The 9,579-nt window shown below is 33.7% G+C and overlaps 1 pseudogene; it reads right to left on the bottom strand.

Moving 5' to 3' along the window:
- Window positions 1–670: 670 nt before the first annotated feature.
- LOC128230018 (uncharacterized) lies at window positions 671–5,707 on the bottom strand (annotated as a pseudogene).
- Window positions 5,708–9,579: the final 3,872 nt, after the last annotated feature.

Raw genomic sequence — 9,579 nt, 5'->3', positions numbered from 1 at the left:
AAAAATATACTGTGTTTGACCTTACTTAGCGACACATGTAGGTGTGAGTAGAAAGGTAGGTCACACGTATTAATTCATGTATTTATTATAAGTATTTTAATTATTCTTAAGGTGTATGAGGGGTGTGGGGCGGTGTTTTCCGTCCTAAACCCTAAAGTAAGTAATGCTAAATGACAACAAAGTATGCATTTTCCTGTGGCCTGTACTTCCGTGAGTAAGTGTGGTTAGACCAAACCAACTGTTTATTAACTGCGGCCAAGTCAGTCTTAACTTTAATAGATCATATGGTAGAACCAGTTGCCAGAGATTCACTTATGAATGCACAAGTGTCAAAGCCATAATAGAACAACAAATCGGTAACATTTGGTTTTAGATACATAAAACGTTTGCGAAATAAATATGCAATTATGTATAAACATGCTGTATTATTGATCTTATTTTAGTTTGTACACAAAAACATATTTAAGAAATAATAAAGATATCAAAAATATTGTCAATGATCCAATCCATGCAAGGATTTGTTATAAACATCAAGCAAGCAGTGACAAAATGTCATATTTACAAACATGTAAATATTTTAAGTTTTGCTTAAACTTTAACCATGAAATCAGGTTTCGCTGTCTACAATAAAGACGTCTTGATGAACTTTTTTTAACCACAAGTATCAATGCTTGTAAAAATAATCAAACCAGTATTGAATAAAACATTTTTTGTTTCAAAACAACACATTGAAGAAAACAAATTATGACGTAAAGAGATCTTCACACTCATGCCGAGCGGTTGGCATCGGATGTTTACAAAATATGAAATTTAGCAAACGTTTTGGAACAGGTATGAAACATTTGGCATGCTTGTTTAGACAAGGCTTAACATTAACTTTTTGCTACTGAGCATGTTTCTGTAGCTTTTTGCATATATATCAAAGTTGGGGGGATCTATTGGTAGTTCTGGGGTCTTGTACAGGCGGATTTGACACAGTATTCCAACCAGGAGTTCATCTACGTGGTGATTTAGAGCAGCGGATGTTTCACAGTATTTAGAGTTGTACTGCTTGGCTTCAGATCTTCCCTCTAAAAAGTATAAAACCAATGTTATAACAAAACTCTCATCTTATTTCACATGCTGTTATTTGTTTAATTGAATTGTAAAAATAATTGCAAATACAATAATTGGTTAATTTCACTTGTTTAAGCATCACGCAGTCCTAGAAGTTATTTAACTTCCGCCAATGTTCCTTTCAAGTACGGTATAGGGTTCGCAATTTTACAATACATATGCTGTTTGATTAGTTAATTAAATAATGGATCGCATTTCATCGTATGTTCATACTGCAGGTGAATGCATAGTTTAAGACTAATACCATAACATATTTTTGTATAAACGAATAGCGGATGATTGTAACGTAGTAAGCCATTGTTTAAATAATGTCGCTCTAATCTAATAAAACCTTGATATTTAAGAAAATAATGACGTCAGAAACCACTGCGTTGTTCGATATGATTTGAATGTTTTACTACAAAATGCCTCCGACGAATATAGATATAGCATTTAACCTCAAATTTACACCAGAAAGAGGATTTGAATAAGATATCCGATACAATTAAAGATGCACTATTACGCCCAAAAAGATTTATTGCAATTGATACAATACTTGTTCAAATATACCAGAAAGGATGAACAAATGTCAAAATCAATGTTTCTTACGAATGATTCAGATTTTAACTAAAAAAAGTGTGCAGAAAACACGGTATTTCTACTTTATGATACTATAGAAGATCACTGTAATTTTTTTAGCATTCACCAATCATTTAAAAAAAATCGTTTTCATCTATAAAATAAAATATCACAATCTTGTTATCAGTTATTAAAATTTGCCATAAATGCATAATTAAGTAAGTTAAAAATTGTCATTCAAGATTAATGCTTGTTATACATATGTATGTATTAATTTTGAATAAGAGTGTCACTTTAAACAATATTTCATTCTGGAAATACAGTTATCAAGGTTAATGCTAGCATGCCGTTTACATGTTATAGTACTGTCTGAAGCCGATAAATAAATCTTTCATTGTTATTGCCTATTCAAAAATGTGTTATTATTGATACCGATAATCTCTGTTTTTCATTATACAAACATTATATAGAACACATTGTGATGCAATGTATATAGTTAAAAAGCCATAACAACTGTCTGCATATCACTTGCGCTTGGTAACAGACGGACACTGATTAATGATGTCTGCAGAATAAAATGAGGAAATATGCAAAAATATAAATCTTAAAAAGGAACTAATATTAATAACTTCCCTCGTGACCTTTCATTTTCTTACAAGATCGATCTTGTTGGCGATGAGAATGGCTAGTTTGTCTTGTATTACAAGTTGATGGCAAACGTGGTACAAAATGTCAACAGCCGCCTGATAACTCGACCGATCTGTGACCGAATAAACCACTGCAAAGGCGTCAAAAAATCGACTGGACATCTCCTGCATATGCGATATTGTGATTGTGGGTAATTTTTAATGCCTTCTTGTTATATAATAATCGGGTTTGCAGCGAAAATGTTGAACCATTTATGTTAAATGATTATGACAGTATGCATGTACATTAGCTATAGACCGATAAATACTAACTGAAATGGTACTTTCTTGTGTCAGAGTTATCTATGCCGTTTGTGCACATTCATTCGTTATAACTGTATCGCGGTATTATATTGATATAAAAGATACGAAATATTCATAAAACCTTTTGATAAGAAGCAAAACAATATTACCTGTAAATCAAATGGCCGATCATCAATTTCTAGTATGGACTATTCCGAGTTCAACAGCACCGTCACAAGACTGCCTGTTTTGTCGTCATCTGAAACAAAAGTATTTCATTATGTTGCACAAGTTCATGAACACAAACTAGAATTCACTGAATGACAATGTTTTTATGGTACACTGTTTTTAATTATCGAAACAAGTAAAACTGTATCCAATTGGAATTGTTCTTTGTATTTTCAATAAATAGCGTATCAAAGGCGGGTCTGTTACTCAATTTTGGAAATGTTATCTGACCAAATTAAAGATAATTGAGTTCACTCAGCGGACATTATATTTTTCTCTGTGATGTAAGTTTTGCCAGGCAGGTAAACGAAACAGCCAAGAACAAGTTGGTTGAGATGGGGTTTTTTTCAAAACAAATAAACATTGCTGCTTTAAATTTGGAATGAAGATAGTTTCTGAAATTATGTTGTCGTTTTCTGCACATGCCTATTTATCTTTAATTCCGTTATTGAAAACGGAAACAGCAACTATGACCAGAATTTGTGACAACAAAGAATGGTAATTATATAGTTGTGTACTGTAGACAGATATTTGCACAAATAAAGAGAATATATATCGGTTTGATTTTCTTTCTTGCATACCAATTCCCCACATAGATGTTTTTATTCGTGGCCAATCCTAGTATTAATCATTCTTTTGCAGAAAGTGGCTTTGATTGTATTAGGAAAACTCTTGGGGATAAGTGTACTTGTTTTCATTTACATCATTATTGGAGAAGGAACACAAGGAATGCTTACGGCTCCTTGAAACAGCTCAGCTAGACAAATGGTATTTACATAAGACTTTTTTCATTTATGATACAATCACACCTACATTTTTGGTTATACAATTCGATATGACACATAAACATACATCAATAGCAAATCGTCTTGGATTTGAAATATTTCCTGCGTTTCAGGTTTAATATCATAACTATGACCAATTTCTTGTTTACATTAAATATTTATGAGAATCTTGTGGAAAAGAAGTATTCAGATAATCTACCTTTAGACAACAGCTACCTCCAGCCGGCCAATCACAGGCCTGCAAAAGTGTTTGATAAATCTCACACACAACTGTTTTTCTGTCGGATATTTCAACTGGTAAATCTCGTGCAAATCGTGCACCTACTTATGTTACAAGGACGTTCTTAATACTACAGAAATGTTTGTTTCCTGTCCTGTGTTTTAAATGCAGTGTAATCAGATGTTTAATATTTGCAAAACAAACTTACTGTGCTCATAGTTTGCAATTTGTGTAAATAATGAGTAAGTTGTATTATTGATATACCCCATGCCTGTAGAATAAACATATTTCTTTCTTTATTTAATTGATCACATTAAAAGGTTAGAATTCACATTTATAAACCTGGTTTGTATGAGAAATAGCAGATATATCAAATCATGTTGTTCATTGGCATCTTATTTCAATGTAAGTAGCACCGAAGTTGACTCTAAATACTTAGACAAATAAATGGCAAGGCGTTCAATAGGTTTACTCTGATACCGCCTATTTAAACTAATGCTCTCTCTCCTCTATTAACATAATTATGGCTGTGGCATTAACAAGTTAATTATCGATATCCCGGGCCTAATGGATTTGCAAAACTATATGGCTGTAAACAGGAAATAATTTATATTCGTTATGAACGCGTGGTTGTATCTGTTTGGCCGAACACATTGAAGCTGGAAAACTTCCAGTAAATATTTCAGCGTGGTGTTGTGTTAGTCGAATGGATCGATAGAATTAGCAATACAATAAAAAAATAGAATGATCTTGACTTGAACGTCTGAACTATGTCGTATTTAGATGAAAGTCCACTAATATTTCAAGTGTTGTTTTAAATGAACAAAAATATAGGGGATTTCAAATGAGTGGAATTTTCTCAAATTAATAAAAAATGAGCCTTTGCATGTTTTTTCCGTATTAAAAAATAGTTATATATTTTTCGTATTCAATGACCACGAGTATGAGATTCAACTTCTTTAATCAAAAATACTTTATATGTGCTATTAACAGCGCTAAATAAATAAAACAGACGTCTTCCAAGCTATTTATCAATCACGTAACAGCACATTATTTGGATTGTTATTGTACTAGTTATATATCAACAATATATATTGACGTATTTCATGATGGCTTCAAGGACGCAACTCTTGATTTTTTATAATATTAAATACGAATTAACCGATTTATTTCTTTCTTACCGTTATCTGCATCAAATGCAATGAACTCTGACGTCATGAACTGATTGGTCAATGATGTTTTTCCTACCCCTTTGTCCCAAACCAAGGCAAATTTATGAATAACTGTTTCCATAGAAGATCCCGTACTGTCCAAAGTTCCCCTTTCTTGGGATTGCGTGCTGTTGATTGTATGCATGCTGTTGTTGTATGATCTAGTAACGCCATGTTTGCAATGGATTGCACTTTGAATGGAGTTTATACTATTAGAGCTCTGTTTAAAAGAGTCTCATATGTTTACAATGCCTCCATTCGATGTTGTTTTAAATGAGCGCACTCTTCGTAATGGCTGTTGGTCAGATTCTTTCTGATTATGAATATAGTCGAAAGATACTGGGAGAAAGTTCCCCGAAGTTGATGGTAAACTGCTTCTTCTTGGTCGGTCAACACCAACATTTAAATATTTTGGTCGAGGTCGGTTTCGGAATGAGCTTGAACGTCCATGGTGTGTTGTTGGATTTAAATTGGAGTGATTTTGAGCAACATATTCAGACTCTCATAATTCCATTCCTCGTTGAAATTGTAAGTTTTTGTCTGCAACTGTTGGCTCCTCGTTGTCTGTTTTGATGTCATATGAAACCTCATGGCGTATTGTGGGCACACTGAACTTTTGCTCAACTTTATCTGGATCCATTGTTGATGTCTTTGTTATACCAGTGAATAATACAAGTCCATGAACTTCAACATCAAGATTGAAAATAAGCAACAACAAAAACCGATCAAATCACGGCACTGGTATTTTAAAGTATTTCTAAATGGGTTAAATAATGTTTTTTAAACAACGATCAAAATAATCATTCAAGCTAATTATTCGCATATATTCCGGTTCTTTTATCAAGGACACTGCAACCTTATTTCTGTTTAAACCATTGACGAGTATACTTAATACTTAATATTCCTCAGGCCAATACTCCAACTAGGAGTCTCTCCGATAGCAAATCCACTGTAGCGTCGCCATAAAGAACATACCACCAGATATCCACTTTTAATAAATACATAAAGCTTTCTGGAGATCACGTGGAGTTTCTTGACTAGTCAGTTATATTTAATGCGGAGTTAATTTTGACGCCGTATTGCTTTTTGTATGCAATGCCTTAGACACGAAATGCTTGTTGTTTGGCATTCGACAGATGCTGATGAGAGAAAAAAGTTTTTTTTTTTATTGGCTTTAGAAATTAATTGCATATATTTTTGTTTAGGCGTTTTATGATGAATATCATGTTTATGTTTAAGAAAAGTTATTCCAACATTTATTTCAGGAGCGAATTGCGAGATTGGTGTCATTATTGAGAATAGGAGCTGAGTTAAGCTGATTAAAGAGTGTGGAGTTCAAAGAAATTTTATTTTTGCAAATTCATACACAGTAACACTACCTTTACAAAGTGAAGTAGGAAATCTGGAGCACAATTCCATCATTAAATTTACATAACCCTAAGGTTTCTTAACTCAAGGTTAGCTAACAATTTTCCTTTAAGTGTATTATGCCCTTATGCAGTTTTGTTAAGTGTTTTGTAGACGAAAACTACTAACAAATCAAATAGAGAAATCTCATTGTCAGGCAGCTTTTAACAACCATAAAAATTACACAAGAAATCAAATAGATTTGTTTTTACTCACCCCAAAGAATTCAGCCGCAAGAACCTTCCTCCTCCTACAGAATGTTGGCAATGGAAGATGGCATGTACTCTTCCTTCTGATGCACTGTTTGTATGATACATGTTTATAACTTATTGTGTTTCACTTCATTAAACATGATTATATGATACACTTTTATAATGTTCTACTCAACTCATGATCACTATGAATATCAGACGTAATGAGAGACATAACATCAATATTATAAAGTACTATAAGACGCCTTAACCTTATGTTTATTATATATGTACTTCAATCAATTAAGTGAATAAGTTATATACTAACTGTTACTGTAGGTGAAGTGGTTAAATTACTTCTGAACCAAAAACTATTATGACATTCCATATGTTATAGACATGCAAGTTATATAACATATGGAATGTTTAAATAGTTTTAGGCTGAGGGATTTTTTGAAAAGTCATCCTTAAACTACAACTGTTGTGGAATTATCTAAAGCTTTTATGATCCATATATTTATAATTTAGATCGGTTTCTCATATACTGGCCTATTAAATTATGCTTTTCAAAATGCTGAAAACATACTGTTTAGAATTTCTTTGGAGGTAATACAAATTCACTTTATCATAATTGCATGTATGTATTCATTTAGACCTTGCGGTCAAGGATAACCCGTGAAAGTGCAAGCACTTATTTCCAATGAGGTCCTTTGTTTTTGATGAAGGGACAGGACGCGGAGGAGACATTGATGGGATACAAGGAAGTGAGATACCCTAGTTTTTTTTCGAAGAGACCCCTTGGTTATTTTACGTACTCGGTGTGCCACATCGATACACCGGGTACACCTTTCCTGGGTAAAACCAGTACTGAGTAGACCACTTTTCCAAGCACTACCCTTTCAATTCGCCAGGCAAGGGAGCTACTTGTACCAACTTTTTACATCTTTCGGTATGACGCAGCCAGGGATCGAACCTACGACCTCCTGCTCCGTAGGCGGACACGTGTACTAGGCCACAGAGACGGTCATTTCAAACATACATTATAATGGTGCATTTATTTTCAAATCTATTTACCCCGGTATGACATATCTTTGTTAAGTATATTTGAAAACTAAAGTAATCTCTTCAGATGCTTAAAATAAACACGCTTATATTAAACATGGTCATTTAGGAATTATTATCCGAGAATACTTCTCTTATATCCCATTTTGGTACAAGGTTTCTTACTTCACAAGCTGAATTTCAGAGGTTGGTCAGAATAAATCAATGCCTCTCGTAGATCCTGCAATATTAAGGAAATGCTTTAATATGTTTTATTGTGGGGCCTATTCAAACTTTCATAATGAACATTTAGACCTAAATCTTAATGCTCTGGTCAATTGTTACCATGTCCCCCCAGGTTTGGGGAATAGCAGGGACTTTTCAGTCCAGCCAATCCCGGGTTAAATCCCTGCCCTACAGAAACAAACTGCTGATAAAATTCCTGCCAAATGGCCCCCCACTCAGGGTTACATAGGTAAGGTGCATTTCCCGCTATTTTCGGAGAAAATAAACAACAACACTGTACTCACTTGGCACTCTTGGGCCACCTGAAATGTAAAAACAAGGCCAATATCCCCCTGCTATCATCGGTATACCGTCGGCCCAGGAGGAGGGGTCGTGGTTACAATTGACTGGTGCATAGGAAAGCAATAAACATGAATTTAAGAATTCATTTTTTCAGTTTACATCATAAATTCGTTTATACAAATTCAGTTTGTCGGCCCTTAAAGGACAAGACAAAAAAAACACTGGAGTGGAGATTTGCTGGCACTTTAAATTTATTTTATTTTGTTGTGCAATTTTGTTTGTAGACAAAGCATTTGTGAAGGGGAATATATAAAGAAAATTAAAAAAAACAACAACAGTAAATTGAGACTGTTTGGAAATAAAGCATAATTGTCAATTATTAAAAAAATAGTGACTTTGCTACCACATAAATTAAAAGAGTGTTTTTTCTGTTAATTGAAATTTTAGCATAATTAAGAACAAAAAAAATACTATTTATCATTCGGAACTCGATGAATATGGACGGTATACATACTCAGAAATCGATAAGTCTTAGTCTGCTGCAAGAAGATAACGTAGTCATTTATTTACCAGTTAAAATTATAATGACTTAACTTTTGAGAATCAAAATTATGTATTATTAAGGGCTTGAAGACAAACGCTAAGCGTTTTTCTGTAAAAGCCCTCTAACGGTTTGTTCATGTATGCAAGAGACAACTTCTTGTTGCCGGAGTGATTAGTATGAAACAATTTGGGAACCACTGAACCATGAAAATGAGAACCTGAAAAGCTTGTCATACATTGTCATACATTGTTCATATAAAGCGCGTGCATGTCGACACGCAAATTGTACATGTTTATCGCGGGGTTTGACCTCCGTAAACCAATAAAAATTGATTACGGAAACACCCGAGGTACAAGTACTTTTTAAATCGGACCTTCCATCATGGATATGCGTTTAAAATAGTACTGCATTTATAAGGAAAGCGTGTTTTACTTATGTGCAAAACAGTATGTAGCAAAATGGAATTTGTCATTGAAGTAGTTATTACATCCGACAAAAAAGTATCGCTGAAACTTAATGCTTATGGAATCTAACTTGAATATATCAATCCGCATTTCAAACTACAATGAACTTGATGAAGATTTCAAGCGAGCATTTGACGCCATTTTGTTTATAACGACCTCCAATTTGTGTTTGCAAATCCTAGATTTCGCAAACTCAAGTACCCTTTAAATACGGTGTAATCTAATACTGGCCTATACTTTAGTTAGAAGGCTTCATTAAGGTATGATTTTGGTGTTTTTTGTTTGCGAAATGCTTTTGGAAGTATGTCTAATTGACCCGCCAACTTCGGGCCCCAACGTGGTTTTCGTAGAAAAACA

This window comes from Mya arenaria, chromosome 4 (assembly GCF_026914265.1).
Source record: "Mya arenaria isolate MELC-2E11 chromosome 4, ASM2691426v1".
NCBI classification, from domain to species: domain Eukaryota; kingdom Metazoa; phylum Mollusca; class Bivalvia; order Myida; family Myidae; genus Mya; species Mya arenaria.
The sequence above is the reverse complement of the archived record's forward strand: the minus strand, read 5'-3'. Positions and strand labels throughout refer to the sequence as shown.